The following is a 23132-nucleotide window of genomic DNA, read 5'->3' on the forward strand; positions in this document are numbered from 1 at the left end:
CATAGTACTAAGCATGGAAAAAGTGCTGGAGGGCTTGGATATTTTTGGAACTCTAATTCTGATTTTCTAAGATTAGATTTTGGCCACTGAAAGTAGCATAAAATGCCCATAGAGCTTTGCTCTCTATAGAGAGATAAAAAAAAAAGACTAAATCTTCTAAATTACTGAACACATTCAGAAGAGAAAGATTTCTAGTCACATTTCAGCTGGTGCTGCAGACAGCAAGTACTGGATTGGGGAAATCAGATGGAAACTGCATGATGGAAACCGAATCAGATGGAAACCTTGTGCTGGCTCCAAGAGAAGTGTGCCACTGAGGAATTCCTGAGGTTGATGCAGAGGCCTTAATGAACTCTGTCTTGCACTCTCAGCTCCCGGGGTGAGCAGTGTCTGCCCTGGGCACCCCTGCAGGGAGGGATCTGGCAGAGCTGTGCGTGCCCTGGGCTGTTCTGCAGGGACATCATGCTCGCTTTCCTTCTCCAGCCACCAGCTCAGCTCCTTTCCCAAACTTCCAGCTTTCCTCACTGAAAGCAGGGCCCAATTCTGACTGCCTTTGCAAAGGGAAGGAAAGCTGAAAGTAGGAGAAATTTGGGCTGCTGTGAGACCGTATAGAGTTAGTCTGATAGCTTTTTAAAGTGCTTCAGGATCCCTTGGGATGAGATGTGCTATGTAACTTTCAATTCTTACGTTTTAAACTGTTCATTTAAAAATGCCTGCTTAAGTATTTGGCACAGTGAGATGGGACTTGTTGAACCCAAGTTGGAGACCTGTGTAAAAGCAAAAGCAAGGGGCTTTAATGAAGCTCTCCTAAGGCTCAACAGCTTGAAGAGCTTCTTAGAGAACTGTGTACTGCCAGGCTGTTTTTTCCCCAGCCCTTACAGCTCTGGTAATATGGTTTGAAATGAAAATAAAATACAGAAGCTTGGTTAATGTATGCCACTTCCTTTGCTGAGTTTAACACACGGCTGAGTCCTGAACTTACTTGGTCATTTTGATGATTGGCCACTTATGTGTAATACACTGTACACTTTGGCTTTTTATTTCCTGTTTAATTCTGCAAAAAACAATTACAATACCGCTCTAAGAAGCAATTGTAGTCTTTTTGAATGTCACGGCATATTAAACATGCTTGTATTTTAGCAATTGCCATAATGCATTACTGCTTAAAAAATATTTTATGCACATTACAGATAAAAGACACAATAGATTTTGAGGAAAGACTTCATGCCACAGAAATAAGTGATGGCAGTTGTGCAACAATATGGGTAGCTGTTAAATTGTATTAAGATGTGGTTAACATTTTTGGACAAAAGATTTTAGTATGGTTTTGTTGCAACCTTTTGCTTTCCATGGAAAATATTTTTTCCTTGAGGGGAATAAAGCAACATCTTTTTCTAAAAAAAAAAAAAAAAATTAAAATCCAAACATGTTTGCTTTGAACTAACATTAAGAAACAAAATGAGCAGTTTCTGTTCCACTTAAAGTGTGTAGTTCTGAGTTTAATGTAAAAATGTTTATTAGGCTGGAAAATGCTATCTTTTTGTTAACTACCTGTTCTTTATTTTTTCTTACTTGAGAACTGCAAAGCTACATGAAGTTTTAAGTGTATATAAATAGCATCATGTTTCAATAGGGAAATATAATTCAGATCTGCCTGACTATTAACATTGGGAAAAGCAGATGAGGAATGAGACATTTTCCTGAAAGAGAATGCTGTCTCTGTTCAATAAGTTTTCCCCTTCATATTGCAGTGTAGGAGTCAGTGGCCCTGATCCAACAGGCACTAAACTAGGTTTGCCCAGATTCTTACACAGCTCCATCAGCTTTGGTAGAAGAGCTTTTTTTGCTAAAAATTAAGCACATGCATAAATGTCTCCTGGAGCAGAGCCGAACTTAGCAAGGGGCTTTACCCCCTGGCAGGGCAGTGCTGCACAAGCCCAGCTCTGAGGCTGTTTGCACAATGTGTTCCAGAGCCACACTCAGCCACTCATGCATCCTTTCACTTCAATATGGGTTTGTTTTGGATTCTTTGTTCCAAAATGTGGATTTGAATTCAAATGAGCCTGAACACAAGCCAACAGAGGAATGTCTTTCTGTCTCAAACTATTAAATGCCTAAGCATCTTCAATTAAAAAAAAAAAAAAAAAAAAAAAAAAAAAGAAAAAAAAAACCTAAACACACACTGGCTGGAGCTGTAAAAGTCATGTGCTTATGTGGTTTTATTTATTTTTCACATATGTGTAATTGAACACTATCAAAGCAAGCCCAGAATAAAATGCAGTGGGACGTCAGCATTAACATCTGTCTGCCCTGTGCTGTTCAGTGGAGGCAAACAAAGTCCCCTTTTCCATTTCTAACACTCTGCTTTCCCCCAAGAGAAGAAAGTGGGCGTGGGCCAGGCTTTGGCCATGGTGCTGCTGGTTCAAGTAAGGTACAGAGTCCAGGAGCAGGGTGTGCTTTCAGCTAATCTGCTCAGACAGACACCCCTGTGATTTGTGTGCCCTGCCTGATCTAGAGTCTCAGATCAAAGAGAAAGGCAGGCTGGTAATATCAAAGCACACAGCTCCCAGACTGTGGAAGTGAAGAACAGCACCTTGAGCTGCAGCCGTAGAGGGAATCTGCCATAAATCCTGCTGTGGTATTAGAGCAGGATAGGTGAAAGCCACCCACTGTGTTTGGCTTGTAGCTGCCACTTTTAAAAAGCCTGTTCACTTTTTAATAAGATACTTTGGAGGTCTCTGTTATAGCAGCATGTAGTTCTGTACTCTTATAAAACCAGTGTCTTGCATGCTTTTTGCTGAAAGCTGAGAATTTTTGATGACATACACATTAATGTCAGGGGAGTGACAAGCATTAGTGGCAGTAGCCAGGACTTTCAGTCAAGAAAGGGAGAAGCTCATTTCCATTCCAATGCCTGGTGCATTATTTGGGCCTTGTGGTTGGACCAAAATCCTGGCAAACCATAGGTAAGTGGCAAAACACTCAATAATCAGAATCAGGTAATAAAATTGAAGTGTTTTGAGGGATATTGGTGGATCCTGGGTGTGGACACAAATTTCCCTCCCAAATTCCATTGAATTAAAGCATCTAGGAAAAGAGGCTGAGTGCCTGAATGAATACAGAATTACGGAGAAAGCAGTAAATGTTGGCCTGAGGAAAGCTGGTCAGTGAGCCTGTACTGTCAGAGAGATGTGTTCAGCAGGGAATGCCTGTCCTCAGAAACTGGAAATTATGGCAACGAGGATTCAGCACTGTAGGTAGAAGGTGTAAGTTTACCATGCTACAGCCTGCAATCCTTTGGTAGGAAAATCTTTGATCACACTGCAAGAGATCTTCTTGGTGTGGAGCTGAGGCAGGGGTGGGCTGAGTTAGCTGCTCTGGAACTTTCCCCATCCTCTCCCCTGCCTAAAATCCTACATGAGTCTTGCTTGGGAGAGAGGAGGTAGACAAGAAGAAGACAAGTGTTTTTACTGGGAAAAATTACGTTGGAAAGTAGGCTGAAACAATTCAACATCTTGATTCTTGGAAGTCCTTTCAGCCTTGCCCTAGCCACAGGGAGGAATGGTTATTTAGCCACCCCTGGCCCTGCAGTTGAGTGAAGCAGTTGCCTGTTGCTCTGGGGAGTCCCTTTGGTGTCTTGGTGACTCTCCCTGTGTGATCATTGCAGACATTTTCTGAAATTCCAAGGATGTGGCAGGACCATCAGTCAGTCAGGCGGCAGAAAGGTACCCTAATGCTGGAAATTGTGGTGGACTCCAAATGCTTTCAGGGGTGCCTCGGACAAGAAACTGTTAAGATTGGGAGGGTTGGGCTCTCTCAGAAATTAAACGTGTAAAGATAGTTCCTGCAGGAATTGCCAACTGCAGTGACTAGGTTGAGCAATGAAAACAGACAGGCTTTTGTTGTGGGTGCTTTGTAACAGATGATACTCAAATGATTAATGAATTACTGGAGCACCAGTAAAGACCTAACTGTTATTCTGCATGGCATTCATGAACTGCATGAACATGGCTCTTTGGCTGGAGGAAAACTCAAAAGTCAGAGCTTTGGAAAGCTAAAGCACATAAAAATGTTACACTCTTCTGTGTCTCCAGGAAGCACAGTAATGTGAAACATCCAGCACATGTTTAAATTGTGTAGGCTTATTTATACATGTGCATGTGTGTGTATTTACAGGGATAGAGAAATAGAACTATGTGATTCTACTGTTTTAAAGCTGTTTGCAGATATTTGATAGCATTTTTGTAAAATAAATGTCTAGAATGAAAAAAATGAACACCCAAAGATTAAAAAAATAGGTAAATCACATTGTCAGATATCATGCTGGTCTAAAAACTCCATCTAAAAGAATTATTTAAGGAACTGGACCATGAAAGCCAAGAAATGGGGCCTGAAAATAAACTTGATTAAGAAGATAATGCTGAAGACATGCAAAGGAAGACTTATTAGCATAGATGAGAACATCAGTGAACAAGCAGAGGAATAAATCTCACATAGACAGCTGCTCAGATCAGATCAGAACATATTTAAAAGATGAAAGACAACATGAGGAGCAATTTCTCATTTAGACTGGAGAGGAAGACCTCCGACTGATGTATTCCTTCTCGAAATGGCTTTTGGCCAAGACACAAAGCTTCGTCCACAAGAAAATATGGGAGTTAGTTTGCTTTTATCCTAAAAACCTGTAGACAGACCATGACAGGAATTCCATTATGAGAAAGGGACACAAATTATGAACAAAACAAACTTAATCAAAAAATACATGTAAAAAGAGAATAGCTAATAGATTTGGGGCATGAGGGTGGGAATGAAGTTATGACTGATAACTTAGGTATGTGTGAAGTAAATGCCCCCTAAACCTCATAGTAAAGCTCTACTGGTTGTTATGGGTTGGGTTTGTTTTGTTTTATTTTGGGGTTTTTTGTTTTGTTTTTGTTTTTTGGGGTTTTTTTGTTTGTTTTTGTTGGGGGTGTTTTGGTTTTGGTTTTTGGTTTTTTTTTAGTGACTAGGCCTTCAACCAATCATTGGAATGCAGACTGGTACTGTTTATTAATTTATTAACTATTGTGATGAGGGTGTAAGAGTGAGAGGAAATCTCTAGATGATGGGTCATTCTGCCAAAAATCTGAAATGAATCCCCTCTGCTCTTAAAGAGAAAAACAAGACCAGAAGAAGGGTGGCAGATACATAAGCTACAAGGAAGTACGTAAGGTACAAAAAAAGTTAGCTAAAATAGAATTTTATTTTATTTTCTATTTTAATTGACAATAGAGGCTTGGAGGAAGAGAAAGGAGAAAGACCTGAACTTGCCACCTGCATTTTACCCAGGGTAAGTAAACACAATTTTTTTTTTTTGTCCCAAGAGAAATTAATAAGGAGAGATGGAAGACCTAATTTGTCAAATGCCCCATTTTCATTGTTGCACAGCATTTTGGTGAGTGTAAGTCCAGAGGAACACTGACATGGCATGGCTCACAAGCTGGACGTGCTTGGAGACGTGCACAGTTGGGTATTTTTGGTCAGGCACAGGCAGTCACAGCTGTTGCTATTTTTGCCCTGACTCCTCTCTAATCACTCAACACATTTTAAAGCAAGATATAATGATAGACTATGTTGCCAAGACAGAAAAATCAACAGAGTATCTAAGGGAATACGAAAAGAAATGAAAATTCAAAATGTATCTGGACGAGAAATACAGCGGACAAAAAAACTTTTGATAAAGGTTGTTCTACAAACTTGGCAATGTCTCTGCTAGGAGTAAATATGACTGTCTGCCTGCTTTGCTTTATGTTCAATACATCCAAAACTGGGGGGGGGGGGGGGGTGTAGAGGAAATACAAGGAAGTCTCTTCTCTTGGTGTGGCCAGCTGAGTTTTCAGGCCTAATCCATTCTGAAATTAAAATTAGATCAAATGGTTGGATTCTACCAGGAAGTTTAAAATGGAGAATTTCCTTTATAAATATGGATAAGAAGAAGACAACTTTTTGGATGTTCTACACAGTGACTTCCATTAGAAAAATACAATCTCTCTCTCTTTTCCCATCAGTTTACCAAAGCTCTCACTGAACTTCAGATATTATTTTATACATGACTTAAGGTAGAACTCCTTGTCACTACTTATGAAGTATCTGTGGATTTATAGTGACATTTTTCGTGGTAACCATTGAATCTGCTTATATGGCAGCCAAGGACAAAATTCTATTAACCTGAGGACTGCTGAATCAAACACGAGAAGTAGTGGAACCCCTTTGATATAAACAAGCTAGGAAACACCTTAATTTAACACTCCCATTCAAAGGAATAAAAGTGCCAGTCCTACCCAAACTGACATAAGTAGAACAACTTGTATTTCTGATATCAAAAGTGGTTTTGTTGTGACTGCAAATCATAGTAAATTAGGCATAATCCAGCTATGCTTCTCTGTCCTTCATTGTAAATTCTGTCTTTCCACTGGGGGGTGGAATATGTTTTATTAGTAGTATTATTTTTGATAAATAGTAGTGTTTAGAATACCTAGAAGTGTTTCCTGGTAAATAAATTTCATTGTAATGGCAAAAAAGAAGTCTCATACTGAATCCGGTACTCCATCTACCAAGCATTGTAGAAGATAAAGTATGTGATTTTCTGGAAACAAACCACTGGTAATTAGCAAAACTTCATCATTTATGCTTGGAAACATACACTGTACCTACATTAGGAAGCCACTTGCTCAGCAGGACAAAGTCTGTACCTGCAGAGCTCCTCACATCCCAAGGGTCACCCACCAGAAGCTCCAGTGCTTTGCTGGGGCTTCCCAATCCCCTCATCCCTTAGAGGATTACACAGAGCACAGGTTCCTCCACAGCCCCAGGTGGAGCCCGGCCAAGCAATTGGGGGTGTCACATCAACAGGTGCATATTTGATCCTCAGCAAGGCAGGGCACACAAAACAGCTCTCTTTGTTGTCAGTGTTGCTGTTAGACTTTAAAATACTTTCTGAAGACAAAACTATCATGTAAAATATATCTGTGGATGTTACTTGCCAGAATTCCTCATGAATAAACTGCACTTCCTCTGTTTGAATTACAAATTGCTATAATATAATAGAGGAGATTGATTGCACTGAAAATATGTGAAAAAGGAGAAAAGGCTGTGGTTTGCAAGCTGTGTAGGAGGTCCATACTAAGTCAACATGAAAGCTCTTAAATTTTATACAGAGGATTTTATAACCAATAGATTGGATTGTTTCAAGTGATGCAATCAGAATTGCTTTGCTTCAAACCCACCTGATTTACTAATACTGACTAGAATTATGGCATAACCTCATTTCACAGTGGATTTTTCAGATTACATTGATTTTGGATGTTATTCTGGGAACTTCAAAATTTTACAATTGGCCAAAATGGCTTTTTAGATCCACCTGAATTTGTCATGTGAATTATACTTTTCATGGCTTGGCTGATGCAGGGGTAAGATGTGGGGGTGTTTCCCAGTAAGTGAAATTAACACTCTCTTTTTGGCACAAACAGTGATGGCAAATCCCAAGCAATTTGTACAGCTTTGAGTATTCAGAGTATTCATTTCCTTTAAAAACATCTCTGGTCCATTATAGTACCAGTTTATCTTTAATCTCAGGATTGTCTTTTTTATTTCTTTGTTTAACAGAAATGTATGTTTGAAGAAATAATAATAGCAGTAACTCTTATCACACCTCTAATATTGAGAAAAGACCATTTGGAGAGGAGACTTAATTGCTAAAGATACTTTTAGTACTTGAAAATATATCCTGAAAGCTTGCTAAAGCTGTTTCTTTAAAGACAAATACATAACAAGTTCCTATTATACCTGTGAATCCAGTGGTAACCACTATCAGCACATCAAGATAATAAAATCTAAGTAATATAATTAAATCTAATGTTATTGAGACTAAATATTGGTAAATAATACACATTCTGAACTGTGACACCTCTACTCTGCCCCGGGAACCCCCATTAAATAGCTGCAGGACAGAACAGGAAATCTCCTGATCCTGTTTCACTGTTGGGATTTCTTAGCAGCATTTTACCTTGGGCACAGAAATATTGAGGATCTTCCACTGACTGAGAAGAGTAACTCCTAAGTGGGCATACATATGAAGAGTTTTATAGGATGAAAAGTGCATTATTTATTTAACCAAAAACTGGGTAAAGACCCACACAGCCACAGATACAAATTCCAAGATACAAATGCCAAGCTAACAGCCTTCTGAAGATCTTAGAGGTAAGGGGGCAAAAGCGCTGAAATGAAGTCAAATACCTCTACATAAAAGTGAAGTTTATATGAGTATTCACTATGGTCTTTTTTTCCAGATTCAGCCTTATTCTCAATATTGTGCCTAATTTTCCTATGTAAATTGCTTTTTAAAATGCCATGTTAAAATATTTCTGCTAAGTGTAAGGGGATGAGATTGGTTTAGAAGTTTAACTGCTTCATTTATTTGTTTCAGCTTGAAAGAAGAAAACTAAAATCCCACTACCTAGTATGCAGCTACATCTCATTATGCAAAGTCATCCTCAGGTAATACCTGTCCCCATATAAAATAATAGAAGTTAAGGCAAGAAGGAAAAAGTATTTAAAACAGCAACAGCATGTGATACCAATTATGTTACAGCCAAAAATAATACTTTTTGGCATGTTATGCTTAAACTATGTTCTGTTAATGTTCCTTGGATATAGGCAGATTTCAATTTACACTCAGAAATATTTCTACTTGAGAACTATTAGGAAAATATTTTGAAATTACAATTTGGAAGCATGTGGAATGGGTTACCTCCCACAATTATCTGAACTACTGTATAGTAGAGTTGCATTAGCTTCCCAGCAACTAATGAACCATGTCATTAATTACAGACATTCAAAACAGAAATTACTCCAAGGCAAGACAAATATTTACTATAAATAAAAGGGTCAAGAACTACAAAGTAGCCATTTTATTCTAAACCAATTGTGTTTAATTTTTATGTTCTTTCTCCTCAAATTTAATTTGAAGCACATTAACTTGATTTCATATGTCAAATCTGACAGCTGTAGGTGTACCCACAAAGAGACTTCCATCAGGGACCGGGATCGCTGGGAGATTTTTGTTGAAAGTGTTAACTATATTTAAAGGTCTTTATTAAACTCATGTGACTTGTTCTCAGGATGGGTTTCTCTCAGGAATACCTAGGAGGCACGTTTCCAAGGGATTCCCTTTGGTTGTCTCACTGGCAAAAGCACCTTCAACTCCCAACCAGAGCATCAGGCTGAACAGTCACTGCATCCCCTCAGCTGCCAGAGCAGTGGGAGGAGGAGCCCCTGCCTCTTCCTCCTCACCCACTGCAGTAGATGGGACCTGGTGGGTCCCAGCAGCTCTCTGACATCTGGAAAGAGCTGCTTCTCCATCCTCAGCAGGAGCTGGGGTCCTGCAAGCTTCTGCATGGCTGAGCCACTGCCCTGGTGTCAAGGTGCAGCAAAGCACAGCACAGCTCCTGGAAATTCAGCAGGGGCCCAAGGCTGAGTGCTGCTGGTGGGTTTGGTTGAAGGTGCTGGGGTAGAAGATCCACAGAGCTCCCTTTGGTGCATCAGACAGGCTGGCTGCTGCCTCAGCGCTGCTTGCTGCAGCTATAAAAGCCACCATTCCCATCCTGCCTTCAGGGAACAGGTACCAAAGGCCTTGTTTTTCTTCCTCATTTCATGTTGCTGTTTTGCTGTTGTGTCTGGCTCAGTACAGACTGGGGCAATTCAGTGGCATTTTCATATAAATCTTGCTGTGAAGGAGAGTTTTCCTCTAAAGGGAAACCTTCCAAAGTCCCCCATCCTGCCGGGAGAGCAGTGGCTGCCAAAGGTGAGGGCACTCTGACCTGCAGCTTTTACCCAGGGCCACGCTCTCCTCACTGCTACTCTACTAATATTCTATTGTATGTCTACTATTTTGTATAAGGTTATTTTGGCTTGGTTTGGGTGTTATGTTTATTTTATAGCAGATAATATACAGTCCTAAACAACATACAGCATTTTCTTCTGTGAACTCATTAAAATAGTTTGTCAGTCACATGATCTCACGTTATTGCTAGTTACATCATTGAATATTTTATATTAAGCATAATTTGCCCTCTACTTTCTTTTCTTTTTCCTCTTTGAATCACATCATTACCTCTCCAAAAGTCAGGCATGAGAGCAGGCAGATGCACTGACCATATAGATAGCAAGCAAAAAATCCTCAATGAAACAGCCACATAAAAGTTCTCCTAACATCTACCCTCGTGTTTGTAACTAGAGTGTTTGGCATAATAAAGATAACAGCAGTAGATAAGTGGTTTATCTACATATATTGCCAAGAACAAAAGAGGATGATAAAGTATTGCTGCTATCAAGAATCCAGAAAGTGCCACAGTTCACCAAGGTACTCTGTATTACTTTGTGTCAGCTTCAGTTAGGTTCTAAGGGATTTTTAGCAAAAATGTGAAGAACAAGGAGAGTAACTTAGTGGAAGCAAATAGCTCAAGTGGGTTTTTGTGGAATGTGGGAAAGTTGCTAAAAGTCATATTAAAATCAACAAAAGCATTCAATACTTGTATTGGAGGAAAAGATTGCGTTTAAGAGAAAGGGTCAGCTGTTAAAAAAATATTTGGGCAATATGAAAAATTACAAATCTTTTCATCAGGAATTTGGGACTGAATGCATGAGGGTGTACAGACAACCTAACAGTGACAACTTTTACAGCTGAACAATGCTTTTGCAATGAAATCCTGGCTCCATTCAAATCAATGGCAAAATTCCCAACTGCTTCAGTGGAGCCAGGATTTCATGTGTACCTGTCTTTTTTCATTCTCCTTGATATTTGTATCCCAGCTATCTGGCAGAATATTGTCTGGACAGGTCAAATTAAAGCTTTCTATCCATATATGTCAGAGTTACTGTCTGTTTTCTCACCAAAAAAAAAAAAAAAAAAGAAAAAAAAAAAAAAAGAAAAAGAAAAAGTGTGACACATACTTGCAGCGCTGTATCATTCACTTCATTGCTCACAGTAAAGAGAATTGTTTGCTGCATCTGCTAGGAGGACAAAATGTCAAGAAAAAAGCTAAATGCTGCCTGTGTGAAATTCCTAACTCCAGAGCTTTTAAAGAACTCTTATTTTCAGCTCTACATGTATTAAGTTTCGGATATGGGTGTCACGGGATTTAAGCAGGGGCAGAATTACCTCAATGCTGTCTCCTCTTAAAAATGCTTCCTGAATATGGAAAAGTATTGCATGGGCAGGAAGGAAGGTGACTTTCATCAAACAAATCTGTCATGCATCGAGACTATTTAACTCATCAAACAAACCCTGGTATTTGTGCCTCTGAATATAAGCATTAACCTAGAAAAATGAGAGAGATTAATGAAAATTCAAATTGAGAGAATGAAAATAAGAGATAAATGGCTGCTTTGCAGATGAATGAATATTTAAAAATGCTTAAATCTACAGAGTTTGTCAAAATGCACCAAGAAGTGCCCTGCTAAGTGAGAAATGACACAGAGATGGTAATAAATGTGAATGGGGAGCTTTGTGTTCCCCCAGTGCACTATTTGTACACTACAAAAGCTTTAAAAGAATTGTAATTCTACACTCACTGTTGCTTAACCTGGGGGTAAATACATGCAGCCTGCAAAGTGGCTGTGTCTATTCTGCTTTAAAGCCCATCTGAGAGCACGTGGACATTGCAAACATTTCACAAATATAATGGGGAGACTTGGAAAAGCAAGGAAATATTCAGATGAGTGAAAATTCTTTAACCATAGTCCAAGCAGGTTAGAAAAGAGGCAATAAATCAGCTGACTTTAGTCTGTGGATGGTGTCATGGTAGACGAAACCAATACTCATGGTGGATAAAATATACATGGCAATACATGTGCACTTATCAAAGACAAAGGAATATGTCAATAGTGAGTGAAACCCACATCAGAAAATGATGATTGCATAGCAGTGATCTCCAGAAAGAATTCAGCTCCAGGCTAGACACAGAGTGAATCCAAGAACAGAACAGTTTTGTACAGTCAGTGAATAAGGACATATTCGTAGTTCTGACATCCTCTGGTCTCTTAACTCTCCTGGCTGCTGTTATCCCAGACAGAGTAGATGAAGTGACATCGGAAACATTTCTGTGTCGTTAACTTACTGCACAGCTGATTTGATAGAATATATTCAAATTGAATATGCACATAAATTCTCAGTTTGGTCATAGTTAAATCTTGCACAATCCATGACACAGAGGTTACACAGTCCATCCTTTTTGGGGGGGTGCATGAGCATGGTATTTCCTCTGCAAGTGCTGTTGGAAATACTTGTGAGTACATCGTTAATCTTCAATGGCCAGTGGTCATTTCTGGAGCTGCCTCAGCAAATACTTCTGCTAGCAGTGTCTTTCTGCAGCATATTAGTATAAATTTAACCCACTTGGGAAGTGCAAACAGCAGGGTTGATGAGCCTGGGATCAGTGCCAGGTTAATGCAGCTACACAGCTTTTGTACCAGCTCATATGCTATGAGCTTTGAAAGGAGCAGAGAATGCATCCCTCCATGCAAGACATACTTAAACATAGCCAGGCCATTGAGGCAAATATCATAATTGCTGATGGTACAGGATGCCAAACATATCATTTAAATTCTCTCTTCAACTGGCCAGTGGAAGAGAAAAATCTTTTCAGAGTAAAAAAATTCATCCTGCATTTCTCCTTCCAGTTCTGCAAGCTCTTTCTCCTGATTCCCTTGTCTTTCTCAAAGTGATGCTGAATGGTGCTTTGCTTACTGCAAATATGGATCATGGAACTGTCCTTTTGCCTTTGGCACATTTGTTGATTTTCTTAGATTTATATCTGTTGGTAATGATCAGAACTGTAAACCTAGAGCCTTAAATTCACAGAGAAAAATATGACAACCTTCAGAAGCTTGCTTTAAATCTCACTGACTGCACAAATTTAATCTGGAAGCCATAGAGAGGCAATAAACATGGAAACCCCTGTTGCCAATTAATTTGTTACTTTTCAAGCTACAGTGCAATCATAGCTTAATTTGGTTTACCTCAAGAATCTCTTTGTGATATTTCTGTGAAATTCAAGACAGTGAAAGTTAGTAATTCTGGTTTAGGAGCACAAGTTACTGGCTGTTGCCAAAGAATTGTGTGCTGCTTAATTGAGTTTTGATGTTCTTGCTGCTATCTACAAACCCAGTTTTTCCACATGGCTTTGTGATGAGATCTAAATCTTTGTATCAAATATCAAAACCCGTGGCACTTGCAAAACAGAAAGATTTATGTAATTAGCAGTGGCTGAGAAAAATAAGGTTATTCTCACTAGTGAAAGGAGACATTTTGTTTATCTAATGGATGCTTTTCCTTATGCAAAAGACTGATAAAATTGACCTAGACAAAATTTTCCCACTGTCAAAAATCACAAAACCAAGATGACATGATGCACATCCTAGAAACTAGGAGTGGAAACTTAACAGGAAACTACTGAATTTCATCTGAAGGGAAATATACATACTGAATGGATTATGAGAAATATCCTTTAAGAGTGGCAAAATCAATTCTTTTAAGTGATAGTTAATGAAATTGTAAAAAGAAATATTTGAAGTGCATTGGGAAGAGAGAATCTTTAAATGGAGAAAGGCAAAAGAGTTTGTTCCTTTGGTTTCCATGGGAAAGCCAACCTTCAAGTGGAACAGGACAGGAGTTCTAAGCAATTTCACAGAACAGTCTTTCTTGAAGCTCAAAACTACGGAAGTACAGAGAGCCCATTTAAAGGCAGTGAAAATGTGACCCTAGAAATTAAATTCTTACTGTTGCCCAGTCCTAATTTTTAATCGGTTTGGAATCTATTGAATGTAATCTGGGCATTTTGACTGAGTTTAAGGAGGTCAAAATTAAATTCTTTTGACTTAAATGTTTTTTATGGCCATGGATCATTCTTCTAGCTTTAAAGATACATTTTTGTAACCACTGCTAACATGTAAATTAGATTAGAAGGACTGTGCAGAGTGAATAATATAATTTAGCAGTTTGTCTACTACTTCCTGACAAAATACTCCACCAAGTCCTTCTGAAATCAAGGCTGAAAAATGTGCTTTAATTGTGTCTTTCTCCTTAACAGTATTGCTTCAGTATCACAAGGAAATGATATGAGTCCATGAATATACTCTTTATATATACTCTTTATTTATACTGAAATTATACTCTTAGAAATGAAATTTTGCTGGAGGTGCCTGGTGAGAAAGCACTGTGCAGCAAGGGAAAGGGAGGAAAACTCTAGCTTGAAGAAGAACTTGAAAAGAGTCAATAATCTGGAAGGATAAAATGTGTATCTATTTTATGTTGCTGAATTGAGCCCTTGTACTATTTTTAAAGTTGGTTATCTTTATCTCTCTCCAGTGTCCAATGTCCCTGGAAAGGAGACCCAAAGAGCAAGGCCAGGAACCTGTTGGGCAGGGTAAGCCCAGGACAGGGGAAGGCCAACCAGCAAAAATGCCATGTGCCCTTTCCCAAAGTACCTGTGTGCTATGCACTGGAGCACCTGTGCAAAACACACCTCAAGAGGTAAGAATGAGGTGAAAGAGCATCACTGCTGCCTGTTTAGATCAAAGGGAGTAGATCAGAGACCATCCAATGGGGTTTCCTCACCAGGGCTACTCCCACTCTAACAGTTGGGAGTTTATTTGACATAAATTACAAAGAGAAGCATATGCTTCCTTGCTTCACTGACTTATTCAGAGCCTCAGTACCTGGAGCAGTTGGATATGCAGTAAAAGCTGACCGTTTCTTGCCTTTTCTGTATCTACTTGTGGCTACAGTGTGTTAACACATGTAATTAACTACAGGAAATTAAAAAAAAAATCACACCCCTAAGAAGAAAATATTTCTACTTCTGACTCTGTGTTAAGGCTTCCCTGGCAAGGAATTCTGTTTTACTGCTGTTCTGGCAGATTGTTTGACACTGAGCAACTGCATTAGCACTTGTGGAACAAAGAATAAGAGCTGAGAGTGTGAAAAAGCACTGTGGAAGCCTTCCTGCTTGAGACATTTAAAAATTAAATGACTGAAGCTTTTAGAAATTTAGTGTAATAGACTGATGCCTGACTAACAGGGAAATAAAGCAGATTGCCTAAGAGAATGTTTAAGTTTCAGTTTTGCCATGCCCTGCTGCTGGCTTGGGTGTTTGGCTAAGCTCTTCCCAGGTAAATGACTCTGTTCCTGATTCTAAGCAGGCTCCAGGCAGGAACTGGCAGAAAGAGGAGAAAAGGAAAAGGTCTTAGAGGGCACAGGTCTCTGAAGGAATGAGCTCAGCTGGTTCCTGGGGCCAGTGGCCAGCAAGAGCAGCACTCCAACCACCAAATGGTGCAGTTGAGCTTTGAGCCAGAAGAGACCGGGCCTGTCAGGGCTGGCAGAAATGGAACCCTCTCCCTGCCCCCAGTCTTCTTAGCATAGGAGGGAAGGTGAAATAGGAAAAGTGTCTGCATAATATGCCACAGTGCAAGAGGAATCAGTCCCCTGAGAGCCTCTGGGGCCAGGTCCAGCACAGGTCTGTGACAGCCAAGGGCCAGGCTGCAGCTGGTCAGGAGCTGGGGAGGTCAAATGTCTGCTGGAGGCAGGGGAGACCTCCAGGTCCATTAACGTTTTCAATTAACATAAATCTCCATGTTTCAAAAACAATTTCTAGGGATTCTGATAGAACCACATAATCAGGCCCTGGACATTGCTCATGAAAGTCATATTTTGAAGAGTGACAAGTAAACCTTCACCCTGCTTTTAGCTTCATCTGCTGTGTCTTGCCTTGTCTTGTCTGTGCATCTGAGCCAACAATGAGGGAACTTTCTTTCCTGCTTAGGCAGATGTTTACCTTTCAGCACCTGAGATGACCTTTTGACTTGGGCCTGAAATTCTGGCCTTGCTGAAATGGGTGGAAGTTTTGGCACTGATTTTGACAGAGGCAGTATTTCATTCCAGGTGCTTTGCTCAATAAAGCATATAAAATTACAAAACATGGGCCTCCCCTCTTGCTCAACTTCTCAGTCATCCCAGGTATCACTGAGTGATAAACACAAAAACCTGGAGGAAACAAAATGGCAGCTAAAAAAGGCTCCTACATGAATAATTAAAATACCTTTCAATATATATATAATAGGTACACCTATACACACATATAGAAGACGTCAGTGGGATCAAAGCTTTTCTCCAGCACTTTAATAGGTGGCATGCACCCTCACTTATCTGCTAAAATCAAAACCTGTACGTGCACGTGCAGGTGCTGGGAGTTGCTTTTTCATATTGTTGGCACAGGGCCACATAGTAGAGCCATGCACCTTCATTTTTTAACAAGCCTGTGTTTTCTCAGGTGTTCATTTATCTCTGTGAAGAAGTTTCTCAGACCTGTAACCTCATGTTTAGCACGCTAATAGGAAGAGGTGCTCTTGCTGCCAATAAACAGGCCTTACTCTGTCTTAGATCCAAGAACATAAAAACAGGGGGTTTTATTATTTATAATTTTTTTTCAAATATAGGAATTGTGAGCATGGAATTGTAACAATGGGCATTTGAAACAGACTGCCAAATGTTGTGGTAGGTTTTCTACCACTATGAGTTCAAATTTGGATAACTTCCTAAAAGACAAGTTTAGGTTGAACCTGCAAAATGCAGTTCCAGAGGCATGAGCCACTGTATGAAAAATATGGTCCGTGTTGTAATGGCTCTTTCTGGCTTTAAAAATCTATAAGTCCATGCTGGTTTTGGTAACAGAGATACCATGGACAAAGGCAGAATGTAATTAAGGATTATCTTCTTGGGAAAAAATATTGTTTTGAACAATAAAGCAGAGCTAAAGAAGGTGCAAATATCCATGTGATTAACATAAACACTCTGCTCCAGAGTGTAACAGCCTTTTAATTCACTGTTAAATTTTAAGACGGCAGCATGGATTGACTGAATTTTTGAGTGAGTGACTGAATTGTTTATATTGAATATCTTTTGGCAGTTTAGGAAGTGACTCTGCTCTCGCTACTTAAGCCCCATTAGAACACTTGTGATGTTTCTGCAGGCAATATTGTCAGTTCCCATTTCTCTCAATTCTCTGCATTTTGACAGCAATGAGTCAAATTATGGATTTTTTTTCATTGTCTGAAAGGCTTTTGCTTTTCTGTAGCTCTCAACTTCAAGGGGTTCATTTCTTCTCCTTTGCAGTCAGTAGAGTTTTACTGTTGTTTCTCACAGGCTAGAAACAGGGCTCTGGTTTTGCTTTTGTGCATTTATTTGATCTGAAGAGCTGGCTCTTGTTATCTAAACTCAAAGTCACTTTCTCATCCATTAGTCATTTTATGTTAAAGATTGAAAGTTTGGAGGATTTGTTGATTCTAATCTCACGACATTTTTCTTTATTTACTGTACTTGTAGATTCTGTATTTGAGAATTTGCAAAACTTGCTTTCAATGTCAACATTCAAGTACTTCCCATAAATAAAAAAGCTGGAGTCACTTAAAATAGTTCCAAAGACTTCCCCACACAATCTCAGATGGAGCAGCCCATATTTTCCTGCTATTAATCTATGTTTTTATGTGACATTGTAGTATTATATTGCCACTTGTTTTTTCTAGTTCTCTTGGATCACTGCTGAAATGTGTAAGGTTATGAAAAGAATTTTAAAGAATTTAAATCTTTAAAGAATTCCAAAACCTAATTCCTGCTTACTTTTATGGTTAGTCTGGAAGATGTGCTGTTTTCAAATTTTATTGGAATCAAAAAAGCTTAACTCCTACCCACTTCAGAGTTTCCTGACTGAGCCTGAAAAAACAAACCCAAAAAACCAACCAAAAAGGTTTACTTAAAACCTTATATTATTCTGAGTGCTAAAATGAGAATACTCAAAGAGGGGGAGGACATATGACAGAAAGAGGCTTTGGGGAAGGAAATTGGTGTGCAGGAGCATTCAGGTACTCAGGCATAGCCCAGTGTGTTGAGGACAAGTTAACACCCCTTGTGTGCAGCAGGAGAGAGGGATGGATGGATGGATGGATGGATGGATGGATGGATGGATGGATGGATGGATGGATGGATGGATGGATGGATGGATGGAAATCACCTGGGGAGTGGCAGGGGCTGCCCCAGGGTCCTGCAGGAGCTGCCTCAGGTGAGGATGCCCTTGGCTCCCTGGCTGCTGTGGTGCTGCTACTGCTGCATCACCCGCAGCACGTGGTGCCCAGGCACAGGGAGGGGCTAGGGACACTTTTCCAAAGGTTTCCTGCAACTGCCATTGCAGATCATCCATGGCCTCTACCCCTGTGTCTCCTGGGGACATCTCTCCTGGATGGAATATTCTCCAGTCTCCAACAGGATTCTCTTTGAGTCTCTGCTCAAAGTCCATTTTATTCCCAGCATACTCTTTAAATAAAGCAGGGTGAATATTCTGTGAGAAACTATTTGAATAAGTCTATTGGTTTATTTTGATGTTTGCAACCAGATCCTTTCTTCAAACTTTCACAAAAGATATTTAAAAATTATTAATATTAATTAATAATATTGGGCATAGAGGTAAGAAGAAAAAAAGACAGTAAATACATTCTAGGCAAAATATTTGCTTTGCAATTCCATGTCTGGTTACTTTGGATAAGTATCTGAATTAGGGGCTCTCCAGTCTGGGGAGGGATTGATAACATGGGGGTCAGGTGGACAGTAATTATCACACACAAGTGTGTGAAATCTTGCCCATGGCCAGTGGCTTTTCAGCAGTCCCTGAGGTGGGTTGTACTTTCATAGAGCTAAGAGGAGATTTTAAAATAAATGTTTTTGTAAAGAGTGCTGAAGTTAAATTGGAAATAATTTGTTAACCAGAGGGGCTGTGACTGTCATTTGAAACATCTATCAGGAATAACTAGCCAAGGTCTAGTTTTAATAATTTTTAAGTTCTGATACAGGCAAGCTTCATTTCTACAGAGGAATTTGCATTTAATCCTCTTTAAACTTCCCTTTAAATTTGTTTATGGGCTGATTTGGGCTGGGGTAGAGTTAATTTTCTTCACAGATGCTGGTATGGAGCTGTGTTTTGAACCATCTATTTGTGTTTGTCAGGTAGTACCTTTATAATATGCTTTATTCTTTCACCAGTGTTTGTTCCTCCACAGTAAAAACCACACAGCAAACTAGATTTCTAAAGGCATGTCCTCTGAATCTCTTCCCTAGGAATTTTGCTGAGCTTAAATGTCTTCACTGTGTGTGAGAAAGTAAATATACATGTAACAAAGAGTTCTTCCTTCCCTGGGCAAGAGTGTGTTCTATCAGGGAAAAAAACATTATTCTTGGCATGATAATTAAAAATAAATAACTCATTTGAATAATACCAGCCCACAAAACCCAGAGCTTAAAGCTGGCAAGGCAAATAACAGCATTCTAGGTTGACATTTCTTTTCCACTCTTGTAGCAGTTACATGAGTGTTGTGTCAGGAACTTTTGGCATTGGTTAGTTTCTGTAGTAACATTAATTCAAGTGAAACCATAAAATTTTATTTTACATGTTAATTCTGCAGGATTAATTTTCTTCTCATTTTAATTAGACAGTAACAAGTGAAATACATAAATACCTAATCCAGAATAATTTAATGCAACAATTTAGTAACATTGTGTGTGTATATCTATATATAAAATAACAATTTAATGACAGTATAATGTTTTCTATATCTTTTATATGAGATTTCTTTTAACAACCCCAGCATATTAGAGATGATATGGTTATGCTTTCTCTTTCCTTGTCCTTCTTTCTCATCTTGTAGCACTGCAAGGATTGTCCAGGTTCCTCCTCTCCTCCCAGGCAGAATGGCCTTGGCTGGAGATGTTCTGAGCACTGAAGTATCTTCCAGGTTCAGGGGTAATTTGCACTTTTATTAAAGATCCATTAAAAAGCTAAAATATAGAACCCTGCAAGTTAAACATGGAGCCTTGGGGAATCTGTGAAGCTCTGAAACCAAATGGTTGGGGTTTTTTCTTTTTTTTTTTTTTTCCTGACACATGGATTTTCACAATGACCTCAGTATTGGGACATAGGTAAATACCAGAATATTGCTTTAAAAAGCTCAGTCCCCAGAGAGCACAGCCAGTATCAAGGCCCTTCTGCAGGGAACCTGTTGAGAGAATGGAGCAAGCACCACTGCCAGAAAGAGCCAATGATGTCCCAACCTCTGTCCTTTTCTGCATTTCTGCACTACATTCTCATGTCCCCCTAATGCAAGTGTGATCAAAATATGCCCCTAAGGGAACATCTGTCACAGAACAGAAGGGGAAAGTATTGCAACTCAAATCATTAATTTCAGAGTGCCCTCTCTTCTCCCAGCAGTAGCTGGGAGCTGGGATGTCCCAGTGGGCACACTGGGGAAGGGAGGCCATTCCCCAGGTGCTCTGGAATTAACATCTGGAAGGAGGGTGGCTGGCCACACCTGCCAGCAGCCTCAGGAGAGGCTCAGCTCTACCTGCTGCCAAGGTGAGGGCTCTTCCTGCCCTACACTGACATCGTGTCTCCCATAACTCTTTATTGCAAGTAGTCCATAAAACAAGAAAGAAACCCTTCTGATGAGGTAAAAGTAGTAAAAATATTCTTCCCCACTCCACTAAATAACATTGTAATGTGTTGCCGAGGATGCCAGGAATACTGGGAGCAAGAGGAGTGGAAGCCCATGTCACCACCCTGTGCAATCTTTCTTCTCCCTCACCACAAGCAGGATGGGCTGGGCTCACAGCAGCCTGTGCAGGGCTCAGGACTTCCAAGACAAGGAAACCTGGAAGGGGAGAGCATGTGATGGAAACCTGAGGGAGCCCCTGCCTCTGCCGATGGTGTGAGGGCTGCTATTTCCCTGTGTGCACCAGGCATGAATGGGGCTGCTGGGTTCCTTGGGGACCAAGAGCCTTTTGCAGGTCTCAGTGTATTTTAGAAGGTTTGCTTTTGACATCATGTGGCCAGAGTCATTTGGAGCCTGATCATGCACTAAAGAACATGTCAGGAAACCACAAGGCATAATTTCTCTGTGTGGCAATAATCTGCAGGGAGCCTGGATAGCTGTAATGGTACATTGCTGCTTGCTTTAAGTCTGCCTTTGCATTAACTCTTCAATTTGCTTGCTTTGGCTTCCCTGACTCTTAAATACATACACACAGGATCACTTTGACATAGTAAAAATTCAGTTTCTGGAATTGGCTCCTTAGTCTCCAAACCATGGAGCTCCTCATGCCAGTCCTGCTCCCACGAGCTGCATGGGGTGAGTCTCCATCCCAGCTTCCTTTCCTAATTTGCTGTGACAGTGACTAATTCCAAAGGCATTGGTAACGAGCTAGGGATTTTCATCTGAATAAAATTTACTATAAAATTTACAGGGAATATTTTAACTGATATAAAATGAAAAATAGTTTTTAAAAGATCTCTCTCTACCACTCCTGTCTTTTCTGTGCCAAACTCCAGCAAACAGGGGGAAGCCACCTTTTAAACCCTTTTTACAGTTTTCTACTTTTACAATCCTCTTCTACTAATGCAGAAGCTTTGGCCTTCCCACCAGGACTGGAGTAATCCACTCCCCATTCCCCTAGTTCTGTCTTTTGATCTTTAAGGGTTAAAGAGACTGGACAAAACCAGGTAGATGAAACACCCAAAATCTCTTTGGAAGAGGGGTTTGTTGTCCTTCTCTCCACACAAATCAAGATGGGGCTTGCAAGGCTGCAGAAGCACCATTTCTTCTCCCATCCACAACAATTTTAGATAATAGGGTCCCTCAGTCCCAAGAAGAGCAAAATGTATTGACCTGGGAAATAAGATCCCCATGAACTTACAGTACTGGAGGAGAAAGTGAGTAGCTGTTGCTAGATCTAGGTTTGTTAATATTTACTGCTCCTTTTATTTAAGAAAATGTGCATTGTGTACTTTATATTCTTTGCTTTCATTTAGTAAACACAACCAAAATTGAATTTCATAAAAATAGCATGTTACTTAAAATGTATTTTTCTTGAATGAATATCACCAAAAGTAAATGAACTTTAAAAAATTAATTCTGTTCTTTTCCATACCAAAACCGTCCAATCTCAGATTTATGATCTCTGTGACTTTAAAATTAGATTGAAGAGAAGCAGACAAAGATGAGCCAAATACTAACAACAGCAGGAACAGAAACCAAATGTCTGCAGACAGCACAACAGATAAACACCTTCCTACCTAACCTGCTCTTTCACCTCCACCCTTAAAATGGGAACTGGCCTGAGAGCTGGGTGACTTGCAGATATAGAAAGACATAGCATGGAAAAAACAAAATCAGAGCAGCGATGTAGCTACGTATAGCTGAAAATATTTGGCTTGGCTGGAGTGTCAGCTTAAAGCTTAAGCAGTTCTTGATTTTTGTTCAGGTTGGTTTCCGCATCATTAACAAGGACTGTGCTCTAGTTAGCTCAGTCACACAGAAGCTGCTCCCAGGATCTCAATATCTTGAACTATTCTGAAGGTACAAGTCAGAATAAATAGACAATGTTTATAATTTATACTTGAAGTGAATAATGCCGCATTGTCAGATCTCAATTAGCCGTGCTCGCTTATTTGGTCTAAGGATTATCTTTGCCATGGGCCCTGAGATCTTGGATTTGGCAGATTTCTTAACTGAGATGAAGTGTTGTGCAAACAGGGCTCCCCTGCCCCCGGGCCAGCCCGGCTCTGGGAACAGCTGATCCTGCTGGGGCTGGCCAGAGGGTCCCATTCCCCCCAGGCTCCCACCCCTCACCCCACAGCTCCCCTGAGCCTCCTGCCCCGGGAAGGCTGGGAGCTCACCAGTCCTTATTTGCTTTCTTTGCAATTCTTTGCACTTTTGGATCAGATTCTTCAGAATCCTACTCCTTAGAGATTTTTCTCCCAGTCCCTTATGGAAATGTGATTGAGGATGAAACAATAACTAGCAATTGTTGGTTTATTATTGGGGAAAGAAGCAATATATCTCATAAGTGAAAAATTACCCTCCCTGCCATGATCTGTCAGCATTAGAGGATGCACAGGGAGCTGCAGAGCACCCTGGCAGGCATCATCCCAGGTTTGTGTATGGCACAAGGTGGTGTTACTCACACAACAGGGTCTCTGCATAATAGGGAAGTTTGTAAC

The 23132-nt window shown here is 40.0% G+C and overlaps 1 long non-coding RNA gene across 1 annotated transcript; it reads left to right on the plus strand.

The window, feature by feature from the left end:
- The first annotated feature begins 19792 nt into the window (after positions 1-19792).
- LOC137480385 (uncharacterized) lies at positions 19793-22705 on the plus strand. The gene is made up of 3 exons (XR_011002865.1): positions 19793-19880; positions 21161-21261; positions 22109-22705. It is a non-coding gene; the product is annotated as an uncharacterized lncRNA (long non-coding RNA).
- The last annotated feature ends 427 nt before the right edge of the window (positions 22706-23132 follow it).

Source organism: Anomalospiza imberbis, chromosome 11 (genome assembly GCF_031753505.1).
Source record: "Anomalospiza imberbis isolate Cuckoo-Finch-1a 21T00152 chromosome 11, ASM3175350v1, whole genome shotgun sequence".
Classification (NCBI taxonomy): Eukaryota; Metazoa; Chordata; class Aves; order Passeriformes; family Viduidae; genus Anomalospiza; species Anomalospiza imberbis.